The sequence below is a fragment of the Ambystoma mexicanum genome, chromosome 5p (assembly GCF_040938575.1).
Source record: "Ambystoma mexicanum isolate Mex_15411 chromosome 5p, UKY_AmexF1_1, whole genome shotgun sequence".
NCBI classification, from domain to species: Eukaryota; Metazoa; Chordata; class Amphibia; order Caudata; family Ambystomatidae; genus Ambystoma; species Ambystoma mexicanum.
The window spans coordinates 1,188,287,238-1,188,309,461 of NC_090930.1; the positions used below are offsets into that span (position 1 = coordinate 1,188,287,238).

Sequence of the window (22,224 nt, forward strand, 5' to 3'; positions counted from 1 at the left end):
CTGCTCAGACATTTTTGTGCAAGGCTTACAACGCTATGCCGAGAGTAGGCATGTGGCACACCGTTTCGATGTGCGCGGAGTGGAGGTGGTCTGTAGCGCTGACACTGATGCCAATGCTGCGGCAATTCTGCAAGTTTGCAGAGATATGCGTACAATGACCACTCCTCATGTGGTAATTTTGCACTACTGTGCTTGCCACTTGGGATACCTGACTTTGTGTACTTTGTTTGCAGATTTGGCACAGTTGGTTGAAGCAATCATGGCCATCTTCACAACATCCAAAGTTATTTTTTCTGCTTTACTCCCCAGACTACAATGGACCAACACTGTCCAGATCAAAGCATCGGGAGGTGCATCATCAATCGCGGCATGCGTGCGTTCATGCTGCGAGTTGGTATGTTTTTTTGTAGCCACGATAACATTGCTCCCAGCAATGCGCATTACTTTGAAAGAGATGGCGGTGCACTATCCTCTGTGGGAAATGCAATGTTCTTTTGGAACATAAGGCTTGCTTTAGAGAACGTTCTGTAATGTTTGCAAGAGCAAAGCAAGGAGAAAAACTACAAAAAATGCATAAAATACCACATGTCTGTACGATATGTGGCCAAACATTTAAAAAAAAACGGCCCTTCTCAGAGCCTACCTTAAAGGGGAAAAGGGGACTAGTACTTTAATGTACCGTCGTCACGCTCTGCTCCTCTCCATGTCCGTGAACATGGCGGTAGTTAACTGCCAGCACATATCACCACCGGGGATTGAAGGGTGGATCCACATGTAAATGAGAATGAGCGGAGCTATGGATTGGTCCACAAAGTTCAGTAGGTGTATTCAGCCCGACGTACTTTGGTAAAACCTTCTTTTCCCTCACCTGACACCACTCAGCCATGGCTTTCCGTGCTCGAAAACAGATTGCCTGGATTGTGGGAGACTCATGGATCCACTGGTTGAAGGTGCATGCTGAAAGCTGCAATTTATATACAAATCTCCGATTTCCACATGCGGAAGTGCACTGGCATGGCGTGCGCGGCATAAAATGGCTGGACTTGGTACCTCTTTGTGTTACTTTACAGAGAGAGCGTCCTCCAGACTTAGTCATCATTCATTGTGGTGGAAACAGTTTAACCCATGTATCTGGAATTTCTTTACAATTTGCCATGAAGGAAGGACTCGCGAAGCTCATGGACATGTTTCCAAATTGTCAAATACTGTTTTCCCGTATTGCCCAAAGACAAATATGGTTGCATTCTTCTGCATTTGGTCCACAAATGGAGAAAGCGAGACACAATGTGAATAAGGCTGTGTGTGCCTTTTTACGAGATGTTGGTATGTCCTCTTTCCACAATGAAAACATTTTGTTTCGTAGCAATTTAATTTTCCGCAGAGATGGAGTCCACCTCACACATACAGGCAATCAGATGTTTCTTCACAATATAAAAAATGCACTGCGCCCTCTTTTGCAATCTCACTAACCTATCTGACAATCCGTTTCACCCAATCCACTGCTTTTCAACCCACACAACACCCCACCAAAAGGCTCTTTTCAGAGCCACCACTTACTCCAACGTACACTTTATTGCGTTTGCTCCGCTTGCACCCTCCCTTTTTGTCCTCTGACTGTCCGCAAACATTTGTTGAACTCTGCTGGGCTCTACGGCCTTCTCTTCATAGTTCTATTGTTACAATGAGAAAGGCGGCTCTGAAAAGAGCCTTTTCTGTCATATTTGCTGTTTTTACGTTAATTGATTAAGAGCACTCCACACACCAGGAGAAGAGGCGAGAGGAGGGTAAGGAAGGGTCACCAGCCACGGAGATAAGAAAGGGCAACTGAACAGAGAAATATTAAGAGTGATCTTTATTTAGGTAAGGAGCAAATCTTCTGGTGCTCGCTGACTGCAGCCTCAAAAGCACTTCGAAGACTCTCCCCCCTGCAGAGTACTGTGTCATAATATGTACACACTACTGTCACCTTCGAAAGGTAAGGGTCCACTGCATTGCAAATGGCTTGTGAAGCAGCTGGAAGGAGGCGCTCCCCACAGGAGTGTCTCTTGTGGTGGGAGGATCGGATTCCGAGGATGCTGTGGAGGAACTCAAACGACTATGCTCTTCACATGGCACCACCTTGCGAATGTCCGCAGTGTGGAACGAAGTGAGGTGGCGCTTCATGGTTGTCGTACCAAAACTGTACGCTCCACATCCCGTGACTCAACACCACATCGCACTGGTTACACTTCACCAGGTTCGCACGTGCTTTTGGTACATTCTCATAAACGGAAAACAACCGCCACACCCACGACTCCCGCTGAGTGTTCCTAGTGCGCAATTCCTCCACTTCGTTCTCTTCCTCCTCTTCTTCCTCAATATCTACATCCTCACCCAAATATCTCTCTGTAAGCCCCTGGTGAGGTGGTGATGGTGGCGGGTTTGGGGGAGGTACAGAGGCTAATAACCCAAAAGCAGCCATGGAAGCCATAGTAATTAGTTTAGAAGGACAATGAAGATGCGCTCCAGAGGTGTGGCTTTTTGAAGGGGTGTAGGGGTGTGCCTCGTGACCGTCTTCATCCTTATAAAGTGGTTCACTCACTTTTACACATCATCTCCTGAGGTGGCTTATTGTTTGGGATGTGTGAAATTACAATTTTCCGCTCCACAATACTTTGCCTTGTATCTACAAGTTCATTTTTAGTGTTGCGGAAGCACACATACCGCAGAAACTAGTCCCCACGCTCAGCGTAGGTGCGGTCACAAGATGACGTCCTCAACACATCCGACCCCTTCATGAAAGTCCACTGGACAGCAAATGCAAAGAATCGCGCATGCGCCCAAGTGTCCTATGGACAGTGTTCGGGTTCTCAAAGTACTTGAGTGCGACACAAGTGAGACGATCAGTTAGGAACTGGCGCAATATTGGCAATCTTTTTGTTTGTACTGCGCATGTGTCGCATGCTATGTTCACTGTACGGACATTTCCAGTGTCCTTAGGACAACTCCATTTTGTTTGCCTACAACCTTGCCGCCCACCGTGCCTGTTCTACGGACGGCACCATTTTCACTGCGCCCAATACGACCCGCTATACTGTCCTTCACATACTCCCTTTCTACTCATTTACACCCATTCCGGCCATCTTGTGAGTTCTACGACCATTTATTATCTCGTTCCCAAACGGTACGCGAGTTAGTATATCGTTTGGACACCCCTTTCTGTTTATGTATGCACCTTGTGAAAAGATGTTGCAGTCACACATCACATCTGTCTTACTTGGCATTAGACAGCACCCACACTTCATTGCTCGCGGATAGGTCGAACAGGCGTGCTGTTCGCGAACATTTTACGTCTTTTTAAAAAAAAAAAATTAAACACATACTCTATCTCTACAACTGCTGTACAAAACCATTTACTATACACACAAAAACACACATCACTCTAAAGAAACAGCAGGGGAAGCGAACACTGAAACAAATATGGGGGAATTTGGATTTAACACGGGCTGGTTCTGAGGGGAAGATTTGTGACGGGAAGAAGGGATGAATACTTCGTCAAAACGTCTATTCTCCTGTTGCAGATTTGGGGATAGGTCACTAGAGAATGGAGAAGAAGGGCCGGTGAAGGTGGGGCAATGGCACCAAACTTTCCCTCTCACACGTCCTCAACAAACTCCCGTAAACTTTGAAAATTTTCGTTCAAAACATCCATTTTCGACTCTATCCTTTTTATTCTGTCTTCTTCTACCTCTTCTGTTGCCCTTTCCTCTTCTTTTTCCTGGTCTGTTGAAAAAATAAACACCAAGTTAAATGCCTAAAGAATACTGGTCACTATTCTCCATATGCAGACCAATAAGTACAATTGTTGTCACTGTCTTCAGACATTTCCCCATGTAGAAAATACTCCTCCAGCCACTCCAAAGTACTAGCCATTTCTGAGTGAAAACAACAGAAATAAATTATCATTTCTGCACCACACACCAAAAAAAGCACACCCACTTCAAAAAAATGACCTGCACTCACTCTTTTGCTGTAATCTCCCTTTGGCCAAATGCGTCTGTCCACTATCCTGTCAGGCTGACGAGTTTCTGTGAAGTAATCACAGTGGTACCATCCTTTATTTATTTTTTTGGTACCATCCTCTTCATTCTACATGGTTATTAAATGTGTCATTTCCATTTCCCACCTTCAGGTTTCCATATTTACTTATTAGTACTTACAATATCTTTCTGCCCTTCTTCACCGTTTCCCACTTTTTGTGTAAGACAATAGTACATTTTCAGATACCCCCCGCCTCTTTGGGTCATGTTGATCCTGTCCGCCCCCGTCCGCAAACAGGCGCTCAGTCCATCCCTTTTGAAAGTCAATAGGGAGGGGGTTCTGAATGTTCTATATTAAATCTATGGCAATTACATGGCTTATACTACATATCTCCCAAAATCACATTATGACAGTGCATATTCTGCTCACCATCTTCATTGCCACAATTTCATGCTTCACTTCCACCTTCCAAAAACCTAATCAATTCCCTCCAAAAAAAACCTTGTTACGGGGACATTAAGGTTAAGTTGCCCTCCCAAAAACCAGTGAAATTCAATACAAAATAAAATGTGTTGAGGGGACGTTATGGTTAAGTTGCCCTAACAAAAACCTGTACATTTCACAAAAAAAAATCTTCTCTCCTCCCCTTTATCCTTCAAATTAAAACCTAAAAACCCCTGACATTCGCCAGTTATGGTACCCTGAGCCCCCACCCTGCCACCGCCCTGTGCACTGCTAACACTAATGTCATCTCAAATGTCAATGATGACATCACTTGTTTAGCCCCTTTCTTTTCCTTCCCTGCCATGCATAGATATGTACAATCAGTAAAAAAAAATTCACTCAAGAAATGTTTTACTTCATAGTGCAACCAAACACCACTGCACATTCCCCCATTATAGTAAGCTAAGCAACCATAACTCGCGCCATCTAAGTGCATTGCTAAAACTAACACCCAGGACATCAAAGATGGCATCACAAATATCATTGATGACATTTTGATGTGTTAGCCCAGTCCTCTAGCTCTATCAAAAGGATACGCATAAATATTTTGCTTTCAATGTCGAGGAGGGCGATTGGCCTGTAGTTCTCTGGCTGAGATCTATCACCCCCCCCTTAAAGATTGGTATAACGACTGCTTGCTTCCATGAGGAAGGAAAGCTTTTTGACTCCAATATTTCATTGTAGAGATTATAAAGGAGGTTTGCCCATGTTTTTACATTGTTTTTTAGGACCTGGTAGGTTAGCCCATTCGGGCACGCTGCCTTCGAAGATGAGGCACTTAAAATGAGTTGTTCTATTAGTGTTAAATCATATTTGAGTTCCCACTGTGCAGTTTCCTGCTCCCCTTTTTGGGGTTCCGATGTGTTTTTGAAATTCTTTGTGAGATAATCTGTCCAGCTCTTCTCGGTAACCAGATTACATTGGATGCTATTGCTGCCTGATTTCTTCCCTGAATTATTTATGATTGACCAGAAATTACATGTGCTATTTTCGCATAGAGTCGAGAGGATCTGCTCATTGTCCTGTTGGATCCACACTGCTTTTCTTGCTCGTTACCATTGCTTATAGCCTCTTTTAAGCTTTTGCAGTTTCCTTTGTTCCTCTATTTGATTTGTTAAATTTTTCTTCAGTCGTCTGCATTCTCTCCTTAAGATCTTTTTCTGTGCCCAAGTTTCTTCATCGAATGTATATTGATGGTGGGTTATTTTCTGCGGTGCCCCTATAGATGGTGGATGAATTGACCAGATAAATGACATAAAACATTCTGGCCTGCAGTTTTCCTTTTGTTCTTTTAGAGAGACGCAGTACAGTTTGTCATTTAGTTTTTTCTTCTCTCCATTATATTTTACCAATGCCACTTTACCTTTTCTCAGGGTTAGGTCATGAGCATACTTTTCCGATTTTATTTTCTTTGAATTTTGAATGCTTGCTTTTACGTAAGCATGATCACTCCCTTCTCCCCATATGATCTCCATTGATATTTCCTTTGTTTGAAGATCTTCTGAAACAAAGAAATAGTCCAATGTAGAGAAAGAGTTACCTCACGACTAGGTTGGCCTTGATGGATTGTCTCCCTTAACTGAGCCATTTAGCATATAAAGTCCCCATGAATTCAAATAGTTTACCCATTGCTCTCCTGTCTTTGATTTTTTTTGCCCATTTTAAGTTGCTCTTAGGGTACTGTGTTGTTAAACATTGGTCGATCGGGTCATCTCCAAGGATCACACTGGCGCCACCGTGAAACAATGCAATCTTTTCCAGTACCGTGGATAACAACAGATGAAAGTTTTGAAGGCTAATTTGTGCTTGGTTCCAATAAACATTCACTATTATGAGATAAAGATGTCCCTCTGTTGTTTGTATTCTTATTTTGCATGCAAGAATACCGTCCCTTTCTCTGTGTAAGAGCGAGACATCTTTACTCAGTGAGTTGTTAACCCCAAGTAATAGCCCTCCAAATGGTCGACCTTTTGATTTTTGAAGTGCGGTGCTGTAAACGTTGTAAAGCCTTCTATTACTAATGGGTGTGTATGCCAAGACTCTTGAAGCAGAATAACGTCAGAGTTAGAAAAGAGAGCTTTCTTTCTGCTACTTGCTGTAAAGGAGTTTGGGCCACGAGTATTCCAACTTGTAATATTTATGTCACCTTGCCTAAAGGCTCTGCTGCCCCAGTCCCAGCCTTTGAAGCACTTGTGTAAGAATCTCTGGAAGCGCTGCTAGCGTGCTGGCTTTTGAATCTTCATTGTTTCCATGGGGAATCACACATACCCTTTGGCTTGGTGGTTCCATAGCTCTTAAATTTGGCCCTTCAGAGACAAAGCTCACGCTTTCTTTTTCTCTTAGTGTCTCTATCGGGAGTGTTTCCAGAATTTGCAAGTTGACTTTTTCCAATTCTTTTTTGTTATTTTTTATCGTTTTCCATGCTTTTAGCGACACAAACCCCACCCTCTACCAATTTCATGTTATTGCTGCTTGGGAACTTTACATATTCCAGGTCTGCCGAGCAAAAGAGAAAAAGGTTTGGAACTTTGCTAAAGTAACCCAGAATGGCCCCTCTGCAGAGTGAGGTGTGCTGCAGGATTTTATTCAGTGCCCTAAACCATAATTTTGGTACAGCATATTCTTGATCGTCCAGTTCGTCCACCAATAGTTGATGCTGAGGGAACTCCTCTAGAGAGACCCTTCTTGTACGATCTTTTTCTTTTTCCTTGTGTTCATCTCCTATTTCCTTCGTTTTTCCTTGCCCGTTTTTAATTTTGACCAACATGGGAGCAGTTATACTTCTGTGAGTAAGGGGGACATTTACCCTTGTTATGTTTGTGACCCTCTTTTGGTGAGGGATCTTTGGGATGATCTTTCTCATCTCTGTTGTGCTTTTTCCCTGCCTCTTTCTTGTGAGGAGCCCCAGAATTGTTGTGAGTAACCCTATTGACCACCCACACGCAAGCAGCCTCTGCTAGCTTCTTTGGGTCTAGTTCTTTAGAGTCAGCAAGGTCTTGTCTCCGCTCTGGGGAACAGGCGTCAAAAATACTTTTCAGCACAAAGACACTTCATGCCTTCATGAGAGCTCACCTTGCAGCCTTAATCCGCCCATCTAAGTTTTTCAGGCTTTCACACACCCAAGTGACCCACAAGTTACGATCTCTCTTGTTGTGGTCCCTAATACTTTTTAGATATTGGGAAGCAGTCTTCCCAAACCTGGCTTTGAGAGCAGTTTTTACCAACTGGTAATCTTGTCTATCAACCTCATTCAACTCCATCACAGCCATTCTTGGGGAGCCTAGAGATTACCCATGGAACAACTCATTTTCACACATACCTTGAACTTTGCATGTAAACTCAAATGTACTCAAGTATGCCAATCAAGAATATCAGTTTTCACATCATACAAACTCACAAAATCTTTGGGGAGAGGAGGCTTCCTGCTTCTGGAGTGTTCTGGCAAAGAGGACTCTACTCGAAATCAAGGGACAACTTTTGCATCTCTAGTTCATGATGCATCTCTTTTTCCCTGAGCTGCAGTTCCTTCCTCATTTCTTTGTCTCTCATTTCAGACTGTGGGCCTCATCACGAGTTGGGCGGTAGCCCTTAAATGTGGTGGTAACAAGGTTAATGCCGCATTTAAGGGTCCGCCCAATTATGAGTATGGCGTGTTTACCCGAGCTCAGAGCTGGGGGTAAACATGCCAGAAAAATGCAGATTTTCGGTGCAAATACTGCACAGTAATACCATCAGCGGTAATTGCACAGAAAATTCCCAATTGGGTCCAGTGAATAACGTTTACCGTCCAACCCCTGATCCGGCGGTGATACTGCCGCACGGGTGGGCGGTAATGCAAATAAAGTTGGACGATATCCCAGCCGGGATACCGCCCAAACTCCTTATGAGGCCCTGTATTTCCAGTTTCCTGACTTCTGGAACCAGCTCAGCTGACGTGTTAGATACTGGTAGGGTTGAGGTCAGAGGATTGGCAGGTGGATTAATATTCATACTTTCATCCACATCATCTTATACCTCATCTGGAAGTTGAGGACTAAGGGTTACACTTTTTTTTTCAAACTTTTATTTTTGTTGACAGAGGCAAAAGGCATACACACACATCCGAGCAATAGCCACACATTTGTTGCATATATAAGGTATACAGAGCATATAGGCAGAAGTATGGCAACAGCAGTTGAGTAACAACATATCACAGAGCACCACGATGCCAAACAGTAATAGAGAGGCTAGGAGGACTCGCCTACCGAGGAAGTGTCATTTAAGCTAATCAAGTAGCTGTTGAATGCAGACCATATGTTTCGAGGACGAGAACGTACTGGGAGCATACCCAGAAACAACTCCTCACAGTTTCGGGACCACGTGAGTACATTTAACCATTTCTGGAATGTAGGGGGACTGGGGCTCTTCCAGCTTTGTAAGACACATTTCTTGGCTATGACACAGCTCACATTCAAGAAGTTAATAATGTTCCTAGCTCCCCCGGGCCGCCACACTCCAAACAGAACCCCCATTGGATCAGGATCGACAACAGTATCAGTTATCACAGACAATGTCTCTATGACTTTACTCCAGAATGTGGCCAGTTCCGGGCAGTTCCAAAACATGTGCAGGTGGTCAGTGCCTTCCGCACCGCAGCGGGGGCACAGCCGAGGATCAGAGCTAGCAAACCTTGACACTCTACCCGGAGTGTAATACAGCCTGTTGAGCAATTTATATTGTATGGTGCGGTAACGGAAGTTTAGGGACACCCTGCTAGTATGGGAACACATCTTCTCCCACTGTTGATCAGTAAGTTCCAGTTACAGCTCGGAGGCCCAGTCATCACGGGCCATGGATGAAAGGGGAGAGGCAGCGGTCATGAGGAGCTTATATAATGAAGAAACCACCCCGCGGGCGCCACCCGAATTGGCGATGTAAGCAATCCCAGGAGAGTCCTGGGGTTCAATGGGGAAGGCAGGCCATGCATTTCGGAAGGCAGCGCGGAGTCTGTAGAACTGCAGGAGCTCCAGAACGGAACCCGAATGCCCCGGCCTCCACGTCTGCGGTGTTATAAACTGTCCCTCTGGATAGAAATCGGTAAGGGCGCGGTATCCCAGGGCCTCCCAGTGTCGCGCCAGGGGGGTGTCATGTGTGGGTTCCAGCCCGGGAAAACTCCAGGCGGGGAGCCATTTGTAGTACGGATATTGGTCGTCGCAAGTTTTGAATATCTGACCCCAAGCCTGTACCGTGGTCCGGACCGGGTCAATGGGCGAGTCCGGCACATACTGCTGGTTTAGAATCAAGGACATGACATCAGTGCCTGTCGCTGCCAAAACCTCAAGTTTGACGTGGGGACGGGGTGGGGGCCCAGGGTACCAGTAAGATGCGAACTGCGCCTGTTAAGCAGTCCAATATCGCAGCAAGTCTGGGGCTGGGAAACCCCCTCTGTCGTAGGGCAGTGACATATCCGACCACTTTTATACGCACCGTGCCGGAGTGCCATAGGAATTGAGCAAACACTTTGTGCAGGTTCGTGAAGTACCTCCTACCCGGCCAGACAGGGACATTACCAAATATGTACAACAACTTGGGGAGCAAGATTATTTTTACCAGCAAGAGTCTTCCGGCTAGTGATAGTGGAAGGGTACGCCAGCGCGTGATTTTGGCCTCGGCTTGTTCAGCTACAGCCTGGTAGTTTTCTGCTAGTAGCGAGTCTTTGGAGAGGGACACCTGGACTCCCAAGTACTTAATCCCATTCGGGGACCAACGGAGCGGGTACTCAGTGGAGGGCTGCATCGTGGAGCTAGTAAGGGGGAAGATCTCAGATTTCGCATAATTTATAGTAAACCCCGAGTATGTACCTATGCGGGTGACGTCACGTAAGATTGGGTCCAGATGAACAGCTGGGTCTCTTATAAAGAGTAATACATTGTCCGCATAAAACGAGATGATCTCAGGGGAGTCTTTCAGCCGCACCCCTTTGCGCGCATGCCGCTCCCTGAGGTAATCGGCCATCGGCTCTATTGTGAAGGCGAATAGGATCGGGGAAAACGGGCAACCCTGTCGAGTACCTCTAAAGAGAGGGAACAGACCGGACGTCTGGGAGTTAACTCGCACCCTGACCACCAGGGAAGTGTACAGTAACCTAATGTATGCTATCATATTGGGCCCTACACCCATATTTTCCAAGACCAACCAGATGTATTTCCAAGACACCATGTCAAATGCCTTCTGGGCATTCAGTGTGACCGCAACCGCACTCGCCCCTTGATCGATGCGTGACATGACATTAAGCAGCCTCCTAATGTTGGGAGATGTTGATCTTCCGGGTACAAAGCCTGATTGATCATCGTGGACCATGTACGACATGACCGGGAGGAAGCGGTTGGCAATCACTTTGGCGAAGATTTTGGTGTCCAAATTCATTAGTGAGAGGGGCCTATATGATCCACACTCGTTAGTGGGTTTACCGGGTTTGAGCAGGACCGTGATTACGGCCTCCCGCAGTGATGGGGGAAGAGTGCCCAGCCAAAGTGACTCGTTCCAAACCTCAAGCAGTTTGGGGGCTAAAATGGCCACGTGCGCCTGATAGAACTCAGCTGTCAGCCCGTCAGGACCAGGTGCTTTTCCTTTAGGGAATTTAGATATAGCCTCAACTATTTCATCCAACAGGATGGGGGAATCCAATTGGTCTCTGGTAGCGGGGAAGACGATAGTCGTGGGGATCTGCTCGAGGAGGTTGCGCATTTGGGAGTCACTGTGCTCGGGGGGTTGGGAATACAGCTCTGAGTAGAAGTCTGTGAAGACCTCCAAAATATGTTGGTCAGACCACCGTTCCGACCCCAGGCTGTCCTTGATGCAAGTGATCTGCGTTTGGCGCCACTCACCCCTGGCCAATGCAGCCAGTGTCCTGCCCGGTCTGTCTCCCTCTCCATACTTACGAGCCGCCTGCGGGCGACTGAAGTATTGGACTTCCCTGGTGGCCTGTTCGTTAAAGAATTGGAGTTCCTCATTGATCTGGGATAGAGTAGCGGGGTCAATGGATGTAGGATGAGCGCTCTCAAGTTTGCGCAATTTGGCTTCAGAGCGGGCAAGGGCAGCTCTGATGGCCTTTAGGACTCCCGCCTCCCTAGATATGGACATTCCCCTGATGAAGACTTTGAAAGCCTCCCACCTGACCCCTATAGATGTAGACTGAGGTGTATTAAGCTCAAAAAAGGACTGGATGTCGGCCAAAATATCAGCCTTAAATACTATGTCCTGTAAGGCCAAGGACTTGAAACGCCAATTGTTAATTGTAGGGGCGGGCACACCTAAGTCTATGGATAGCCGGATCGGTGAATGGTCCGACAGGGTGTGCGCCAATATTTGAGTTTCCAACACCCTCCCCAGCAAAGTACTAGACAGGAAGAACATATCAATTCTGGCGGAGCTGTCATGCACAGAAGAATAATGAGTATATTCACGCATCTGCGGGTGCATTACCCTCCAGGGGTCTCGAATGTCAAGGGCACTGCTATGTGCAAGGAGCTTGCGCGCCGCATTGGAAAGGGCTCTGGGGGCCGTGCCTGTTCTGTCCAGTGTGGTGTCTAATATAAAGTTCATGTCCCCCCGCCCCAAAGTATCTGCACCCCTACGTATCCCAGCAATATGGAAGCAACCCGGTCAATAAAGTCGGGAGAGTCCACATTGGGGCCATACGTATTAACCAGTAAATAGTACCTGTTCGCTATTGCGCAATGTAGGATAATGTACCTTCCCTCTGGATCGATGTAGCTCTTATGGAGTACAAACTTGAGTGACCTGTGGATCATTGTCAATACCCCTCTGGCGCGGGTCGAGTAAGCCGTGGAATATTTATGAGGACCCCATGATGGTGCCATGCACCTAGTTAGCGGGCCCCTACAGTGTGTTTCCTGCAATAGCAATATCTTGCAACCATGCCTGTTGGTGTGGGCCATGATTTTGCGCGCCTTGGTGTAGTTACTTAAACCCCGGACATTCCAGGACATCACTGTTGTGGACATTTCAGAAGACTAAGGTACATCCCACAACCGCTGTCGAAACTTACATGGTGAATGAAGAAAACCCCCACAATGGTGCCCCGATGTTGTGTGCTTTCCCAAACCGCCCCCGTCATTTACAATACTGTTACCCCAGTCCCCAACCATACCACTCCCCTCCCTCACTGCCCACCCACAACTTGCAGTGGAAATCACCCCTCCCCCCGGATGCACGTGCCACCAACTAACCCGACCATCACTAGGAAGTAAGGGTCAAAGGGCGCAATCCAACGGGGATATGCCCCTTCCAGGGCTCAGCTGGGGCCAACTAGCAGTAGCATCCAACAAAACATAAACATTGCAATTGCAGTGAGGGGTGCTGTTGCCGTGTGGACGGCTACTTAAACATTGTGTAAGACAGCATGAGCTGTCAGAAACAGGTTTCTGCGGAATACGGAGTCTTTTTAGGGTCCCAAAGCTAGTCTCCAGCGCCCAAGCCGGGCCGCGGCCCATAAATAAATTGAGGGTACCCAGACCGCATGGTTAATGATAGAAGATTGCCATTGACCCATGCACAATGAAGGATTACCAGCCAGGTGAAGCTGTGACGGACTGAGCTACATCTGGTTAGTCAACACCGGCGTGGTCAGGCGCCGGATTGTTGAATGGTATGTGTGCCTCGATGAATTTTGCCGCTTAGTCCGGGACAGTGAAAAAGTACAGTTTATTATTGTGAGTAATTTTGAGACGCGCCGGGAACAATATGGCATACGGGACATTGCGTTCTCTAAGCAGTTTCTTAACCCCAAGGAATTGGCGCCGCTCCTGCTGCACTGCAATTGAAAAGTCCGGGAAGATCCTGACGGTGTGGGACTCATGGTGCAAGTCTCCCTTTTCACGGGCCAGTCGGAGGATAAGGTCTCTGTCCTGATAGTTGAGGATCCTGGCAATGATGGGCCTTGGGATATCCCCCGGCTTGGGCCGCGGAGACAGGGCTCTGTGCGCACGTTCAACAGTAAAGTACGGTGAGAGAGTCAGATTGCCTAGTAGATCCTTGAGCAGAGCTTCAACGGCGTCCTCCATGCAGCCCTTAAGTGTGTTCTCAGGGACCCCAATTATACGTAGGTTATTTCTACGAGAGCGCGATTCGAGGTCATCACACTTGGCTCTCACACTCTTTATGTCGCGTGATAGGGAGGCGACAGTACTCTGCAGCACATGGATCTCATCCTCGTTCGTGGATATCCTACCTTCGGCTTCAGTAATTCTGGTGCCTGCCTGGTCCACTCAGGTTTTAAGAGAAGCAACATTGGCGTTAATGTCGTCCAATTTTTCGTGGAAAGAGGCGAAATTCTTGGCCATGGATTCCATGAGTGTGGTCAGATCGGGGGTTCTCGCCCCAGAGGGAGTATCACTTTCCGGGTCCTCCTTCAAGGACGATGTGTGCCCCATCTCCTCCCTCGGGACTGATTTGGCAAATTTATCCATGGTTCCCCTCCCAGAGGCCCCCTTGGTTTTATTTGGCATCGTGAATAGAGACACAGAGATGGCGGAGGGCCGCTGGGGCAGGCGATGGAGTAGAGTGAACAGTCAAGGGATCCAAGCGGCGAAGAACCAAGGGTGCCGCACCAGTGGCCCCCCGAAGACCAGGTTCCGTGTGGCAGGGCACGCGGGTGCAGCAATTAGAAAAAAGGCGAATAGCCCAAGGATCAAAGCGACGGCAACTGTCGAGCACCGCACCCGAGGCGGCGACCCGGGCAGATTATAGCAGCAGTGGAGTCGGGTAGGCTGCAGCAAAGTAGGAAGCAAAGACAATGCAGCCCCAGCGAGCTAGTGGTTTCCTGATAATGAAGTTGAACAGTTTTCTTGTAGAGGTCCACCTCTAATCATGTCAGAGAGTACTGAACAGAAGCCGTTTGCCAGGTGCCCCTGGTGGAATGGGGGGAAGGTGCAGAGCCGATACCCCAACTGAGATGCGGCAGCCACCAGTAGCCCGTATATGGAGGGGGAACCCAGTGCAGTCCGGGCTTCCAGTATTGGGAAACAGTGCAGCAGTTTGTGACCAGAGACCCAGGTCCCCCACGGGTGCAGGCAGTTTAGGTGTCACGCAGGGCAGAGTGAGAGGGTCAGGATTCCAGGGAGCAGCTAGACAAGGAGATGGGGGTCAGCCCGGCGCACCCCCCCTGCTCCTCACCTCAACCTCACAGTCCTCAGTCCAGTAGTGAGAGCCACACGATCTCAATGCAGCCAGACTCCAGCCAGCCTCCCCCCGCTGAGATGAGATGAGCGCTCCTGCACTGTATGCAAGGGGAGAAGCAGGGGAGCGCTCCAGCGCAGGCCCCCGTGGCGCTCCCTCACCAGCCCGGGAAAATTGGCCACGCGTCGCGCGGCAGGCAGGCCCCAGCCCGGCCGCCACGCAGGGACAAGCGCTCCGGCGCTGACCGCAGGGGAGAGGTGGGGTCGCTCTCCAGCGCGGGCCCCCGCTGCCACCTCCCAGCCCAGGGACGCGGGCAGTGTGTTTTCAAGGCGGCTAGGCTCCAGCCCAGCCGCCGCACAGAGACGAGCGCTCTTGCGCTGTTCGCAGAGGAGGAGGCGAGGGCGCGCAGTTCCCAGCAGCGGTCTCCCGCTCGATGGTATCCTCAAGGGAGCCGCCGCGTCCGGTGGCAAGAGACCGCCTCAGGTGGGCAGGCGAGGCCGTGCACACCACGATACCGCGCACCGCGGCCGCCGCCCGCAGCTGATGAAGGAGGGCAGGAGGGAGGGGGCGGGAGTCAGGCGCCCGCTAAGGCCCGGCACGCCAACCGCCAGCCGGCCCAGGAGCCCCGTCCGCAGGCTTCCCAGGGCCGATTCGGGTCGGGACTGCAGCGAGATTGTCAGGAGGGATGCGGTAACAGCTCCACCAAAAATAAAGCTGTGCAGGCAAAAGGAACCGCAGTTGATGGCGGATTTCAGCCGGAGCCACACGGAGCTCAAGATCTAAGCAGCCATCTTGGGCTGCTCCACAGCGCCACCCGACTAAGGGTTACACTTTGACCATCCTTTCTAGATCTATTCTGAAAGCGGGAGTTACAGGCCTCCTTACAGTTTGGTAATCCAACGAGTTTTGGATCAACTCCGCTTCATTTCCTTTTGTACTAAGATATTTATCTTTGCACATTTCTTTGAGTTTTTCAACAGTAAGAGACATAAGAGCTTCTGCCGTATAGCTTTCCATAGTGGACATAGTTTTTGTACTTTATAGTATAATGACCTGGAGGGTGGATTCTTTCAATACAACCAGAAATCAGTGTAATTTAACCTACACAAATGCCACCGGCTGTAACACCAGTGTTAGGGGAGGCTTCCTAAAGTCATACTGGCAGTAAGACTTTAGTATGCTATCCCAGTGGTTTATAAATCCCCCAACTCTTAGTATCCGTCTGTACTAGCTCAGGACCTTGTTAGTCTGGCAGAGCAGTCGGGCTTATTTTAAGAGGAAGATGTGAGCTGTAGGTTAGTACTCTGATACTTAGTTAGACAGGCACAACAAGGAAGCACTTACACATATAGTTATATAAAAGATATATATTTATTATATTTACACCAGAATCACTTTAAATACTTCAGACGTTTATGGTAGAATACGTAGGAATACTAGGTACTACACTTCAAAGGGCACTTACACTTTTGTGTTTGTTCGCGATTACATTTGTTGCAACGTTAGAAAAGGAAAAGACAGGGTTATCTTATTATTGTTAATTGCGTACTCATGCGGTTTTCAGCACGTCATAAGGTAATGCATTTACTCTGCAAACACATATAGGAAAGCCACTTTAAGGGAGGAAAATAAGGGTTTAGTGCAACATGATCTTAGTTCAAAGTTCTACAGACGTTATCTTTGCCTGGCAAGTCGGTTAAGTCCAAAAACGCAACCCTTGCTAAAGGCAGTTCGGAGAGTGCTTGAAGTCCTGACAAATGGCGAATAATGAAGAGTTCCTGCAGATTTCTTTCAATGTCTCAAGTTACTGAAGCAGCAAGTTAGTAACTAACAAAGGAGACCTTAAAACAGACTTGTGAAGGGGACACAAGCAGCAGCTTGGGTCAGCGGTACGAGGGGGTAGCCCTCGACTACTTGCACTCCAACGCTCTGGAGTGTCTTCTTGGAATCAGGTAGCAATACCTTTTTTTTGCCCGCAGTAATTTCTGGTTTGAAGAAAGTGTTCATGTTGGCTCCTCCACGATGTGGCAGCTCTGGACCCGACCTCTCAATTCCTTGGTCTGGTGATGAAAGGCAGGACAATAGACTGTGTCTCTCAGCAGCAGTCTCGAGGGAGGGCCTGTAGCACGACTTTCAGCAACTTCTTGGTTCACTCTGCGGTTTTGGTGCCTTTTCACCAGCAACAACAAAGGACGTGGCGCACCTGGTCAATCTTCTTTGATTGCTGCAGTCCCACACTCTGGTGAGGGGGTTAGATCGGATCTCTGGAGTGGGTTTTACGGGCTTCGCCCAGATTTGGACGGCTTCGGCCTTTCCACGACAATGCACTCGAAGTGGGCAGCAGGACTCCTGGTATTGGGGTTACGCAGCTCTAGAAGCTCTAGGACCTAGGGAGATAGCTTCTTTCAAAGTTTATCTTGGGACTGGTTGTTCCCACCAGCCAAAGGGAAGGAGTCATCCTCTTCGCAGCTCCTCTGTCGAATAGCAAACAGGGTCAGGACAGCAGTGGTCGCTTCAGTCTTGCAAATGGTCTGCAGTCGTCTCTGGTCGTCTTCTTCTTTGGTTACTTATGTTTCCTGTGGTGGACTTGCTTTACACTCCAGAAACCTCATCTTTTATACGGTTCGAGCACACACTCCTCTGCAATCTCTCTCAGTAGTTTACAGAAAGGGGCATTTGGCTGTTCAATCAGGACAGCAAGACCCCCTGTGGGAGCTGTACCTATTCAGGCACTCTGAAAAAAGGACAGGGGGGGTGGAAGACTCCTCCCCCACATCCTGCCTGCCCAGACACTCTGGAGCCCAGGCGGTGATGCCTACTGGCTAAACACACACTCAGACCTCCCCCTCCCAGAATGGTAGAAGAAGGGCTAACAAAGAACAACCACAGTAGTAATGGCAAAAAAAGAAGGGAGGCCCAAAGTTGGTACTTAGTTGCCTATATTGTGCACTACCGAGGCTATAGACATAGCCTGCGATATGAAAAATACACAATAGTTGGTTGAACACGTCCTCTGCCACCAGCCATAACTAGGTGATTGTCTATGTGACTAAAAATTCACAGGAACAGAGAGAAGGGGGATACTAATTATCCCTTTGGCACTCCACTGAAGGTGGTGTGTGCCACTCTCTCGGACTATAGAGGTTTGGGAGAGGCACTAAGTATCTTTCTATCCTTAAGAACAGTAGTTCCATAAGGATCTAGAAACATAATTTTAAAGGAGGACCCTGAGGGTCCCCAGCCCATACGTAGTTGTGTGCTGCAGTAGTAAAACACAGATGCCTTTAAGAGCTATGGAGCAGACAGACTCCATAGTACAGGACGAGTAGAGTTCAGAAAGACAGAGCCCATAAGAATGAAAAAGGCTCCACTCATTCAGAAAGAAAAAGGTCCAGAAGTCAGCAAAACGTGCTGGCGGTCTCACTAGGAGAAGGGTTGAAGCACAATAATGATAAAACTCCCTAACAGGTAGGGAGCAGACCTTACCTCTACCTTGGACTGCTCCTCTTTCACCTCAATGGATGATGGCTATGGAAAGGTCAACTCTCCCAACAGAGGTCCAAATTACTTCTTCCATAAGTGTTTGTCCAAAGGTGAATCAGAGGAGTGGGAGGCCCCTTCTTTTCAAAGTAAAAGTCTACAGGTGATTGAACTGAAGCAACCCTGCTTAAGGGGTCCAATCCCTGTTCATGGGACAAGGGTCCTCTGACATCATACTTAAAGGGCTTTGTGTTAAATGAAGTGTGGGACGGGAAGGAAGAGGGCTATGCTCAGTTTACACTAACTCCACCTCTTCCCTTGTCAGTAACATCAAAGGGTAGTTTGGTATGCAGAACTCTGGTGTGAGGCTAGTTCTTTTGAGACAGGTGTACCCTTTGATTCCATTTTTTCTAGGACAGGTCCTGCTGGTAGGCTATCGTGCTGGAGAGAGGAGTTACCAGTCATCACAAAGGATCAAAGGAAAGGTGCATACATAGTCTCCTGCCCTACTAGTGACAAGCCCAGGCTCACAGTGTTGACACATGTCGGATATAAATAGTGGCTTTAATAATTATGAGAAATACTAGCCACCTTAAACTCTGGCATGGCTTATATTCAATGTTTATACCTGCCACAGATGAAGTAACTCCCATAGGTATGTGATTTGCGAACAAAGGTGCATGTCATAAATGCAGCCCCTGCCCTGGAGTGACTTGGCTGCCACAGAAACTGTTAAGAGGGCACCTGTGACCCTTGAACCTACACTCATTCAACTGCAGAGCAGACGCTGGTGTACACTATGCTTTTGGCATGGAGTTTGCTGAAAGCAGGGTCTATTTAGCAGGCCTTCCTTCTGGTAACAGGATTACCTGCATCATTGTATTATTACTAAACGTCAAAAAAGCTACGACTCCTACACCCTTCAAAGATGGTAATCGTTCACATTGCTTTATCGTGTTTTGGAGCTGTGCTCCAATCTTTCACAAGGTATGTCTGCAGAGTCTAGGTTTAAAAATGAATTTTAGGGGCTGAGGGCAGACTTCTCTCCCATCACTATGTTGCAGCCAATTAAACATTTGGTGGGTAGCCATCCGTGGAAGCTCGACACACTTAAAAGTCCATGGGCATCTCAATGTTGATTCAAAGTTGAATATAGACACCATTCAGGCAATGATCAGGCATAAGCCATGACCATATACGGCAATACCGGTATCAAATTCACTTTTGCAGGGCACAGTGTTTCACTGTTGGACTTGGGATCTGATTTGACAAAGATGTTTCCATGAATGACACCCACGGGTGCAAAGGCTTTGTTCCACTGGAATTGTATACAAATGCTGCCACCAACCAGCGGTACCCACAAAACCATTCATTCAAGGAGACGTGCATGGGCAACAGCTTGCCTTTGGGGCACTTTAACCCTGAGAGGCCTCTGGCTTTTCAGTGGCACATATGGGATTTGTGTCAGGAAAAAGTTGGATTAACTGGTGAGATATCATTTAAAATGCAGGGGCCTCTCGTCAGAGGTACAGTTTTGGGATTTCATTAAACATTGATCTTGGTATCAAAATATCCTCATCAAATATAAAGTCCATCATCTAAAGTTCCACCAACAATATATTAAGGTGAGGGCAAGTAGCGAGCGGTCTAGAGCAGGCAGCAGTTTGCTCAGAGCATAGGCGTTTACTGGAGGATTTAGCCTGCATTCCAAGCAACCAGATTGGCTGCCCCCATGCCCTCTGTGCAAATGGCTCACATAAACTTGACAAATCTATCATTCAGTTATCCAGTCCTTTCAAAATAATTCCCAAAGAATTAAGAAGCACTTGGTTCTAGGGCCTGCGTTGCACAAAGAGACTTGCTATCCTTCACTGTATTAGGGGAACCTCAGTGATTGACTACTGATATGATATGGCATTTGTAACGCGCCTATACACAAGTGTTTCAAGGCGTGACGAGGCAGGGAGGGGGGGAACAAGGGGAAACAGACAAACGATCCTACTAGGCCAGGTGTCATTCAGATCGCGCAAGTGCATGGGTAGGGGGGACGGGAAAAGTGCAGGGGGAAAGGGAGAGGGGAAAGTGCAGTACAAAGTGATTAGTAAATACAAGATAAATAATAAGGGCCAGCTGGTGGCAAGTGCAGGATAAGTGCAGACTAGTGCTGGGAGGGGGGGCTGTAGGGATACAGAGACAGTCCCTTAGTGCGGGGGTTGCCAGGGAGGCAGTGCAGGGGAGAGGGGCTGGGCCAAGGGGAGAGTGGCTTGGCGAGTGGCCCAGTTGCTGATTCAGTACAGTTTCAGTGATTTAGCAGGGGAGAGGGGGAGAGAAAGCAGAAGCAAAGAGGAAGGTTTTGAGGTGCTTCCGGAACCGGAGATGGTTCTCCTCAAGTTTCAGGTAGGCAGGAAGGCTGTTCCAGAGGGAGGCCCCTGCTGTGGAGAGAAATCTCCCCCCAACTCGTTGTTTGGAGAAGCGGCTGACCCTGAGGGAGTTGGAGGCGGATGAGCGAAGAGCTCGAGAAGGAAGATATTTATGAAGAGAGAGTTGAAGGTATTTTGGCCCAAGGCCCCAGAAGGCCTTGTGGACAATGCAGAGGGTTTTGAATTTAATCCTCGCAGCCACAGGGAGCCAGTGTAGCGATTTCAGTCCTGGAGAGTTATGGTCCCTGGGCTTGAGGCCAAGGACAAGTCTCGCAGTCCTGTTCTGGATGAGTTGCAGCGGGCGGAGAGTAGAGGCAGGCAGATTTAGATAGAGGCTGTTACAGTAGTCCAGCTTCGAGAGAACCAGGGCTCTGGAGACAGTGAGCTTCTGGGGGAAGGAGAGGAAAGGAAGGATACCTCTGAGGAGGTGCAGCTGGTAGTGTGACTTCTTAGAAACGTCAGAAATGTGAGGAGAGAAGGAGAGTGTGGAGTCGAAGATGACCACAAGGTTTTTTGCCTTGCAGGAAGAGGGCCAAGAGAGGCCGGCCAGAGAGCTGCAGGGAAGGAGGGAGTGGGTGTGCCGATGAGTAGAATCTCAGTCTTACTGGCATTAAGGCAGGGGTCGTTGGCGGCACACCATTCCTGGATAGCAGAAAGACAGTCAGAGATGACAGACGGAGAAAAGGAGGCCGAGGGTAGCCTGAAAATGAGCTGGGTATCATCCGCATAGCACTGAAAGTTGGGGCAGAGAGCAGCAATGCGGTGGGCAAAAAGTGCCAGATACTGGTTGAACAGCCAGGGAGAGAGGTTAGAACCCTGGGGGACACCACAGGTAGAGAAAAAGATGTCAGAGAGGAAAGATCCCAGACTTTCCTCTGCCGAAGGTCAGTAAGGGTTTTCCGTAGTGGAAGGAAAAAGGGCTACACAGACTTCAACCCAAACCCAGAGTTTGCTGTTTTTTGTGTGCTTTTGATACATTTTAGTGGTGCTTTGTACAGAGAAGAGAGAAAGAGAGAGAGACCAGGGATGCTGAAAACCATAATATATGGTTTTCATGGCAACCAGCAGCACGGGTGGCATGAAACTGAAAAAGCACAATGTGTTACTTTAAATGACCTTCCACTACATAAAGCAATGTGCAGACCTTTTGCATTATTTGAAAAAATCCTGAGTTGCCTTTGCAATTATGGGCTTTCATTCTGTTTGGAGAGCAGTGATCCTTCATTTTTTCCTGCTCAGCTGTGTGCCTTCAGCTGCACTTCCCCCAGAACAGCACCACAGCAGAACCCAGCCATGCAATCTGTGACTTCACGCGCTCCCAACCACATCCCCTATAATCTGGGCATAAGTGTGCCACTATCCCTTTGCCCAGAGGTCTTTAAATATGAGCCCCACCCACAACCCTGCTGTCCCAAGAAGTGTCTCATCGGGTTGTGATCGTGACCCGCTCCCCAGTGTTATGTTTTCACACGTTGTGGGTCTCTTTCTAGAGTAGGGCTCTGCAAACCGTGGCTCTCTAGATGTTTGGAACTACAAATACCATCATCCCTAGCAAGCATAGTCACTGGTGAAGGATCATGGGAGTGGTAGTCCAAAACATCTAGAAAGCCACGTGTAGCAG

At 48.0% G+C, this 22,224-nt stretch overlaps 1 protein-coding gene across 1 annotated transcript in view; it reads left to right on the forward strand.

Annotated features, from left to right (window-relative positions):
• Positions 1–22,224, forward strand: part of TERT (telomerase reverse transcriptase) — a 679,541-nt gene that overhangs the window by 463,005 nt on the left and 194,312 nt on the right. The gene's annotated exons all lie outside the window — the stretch shown is intronic.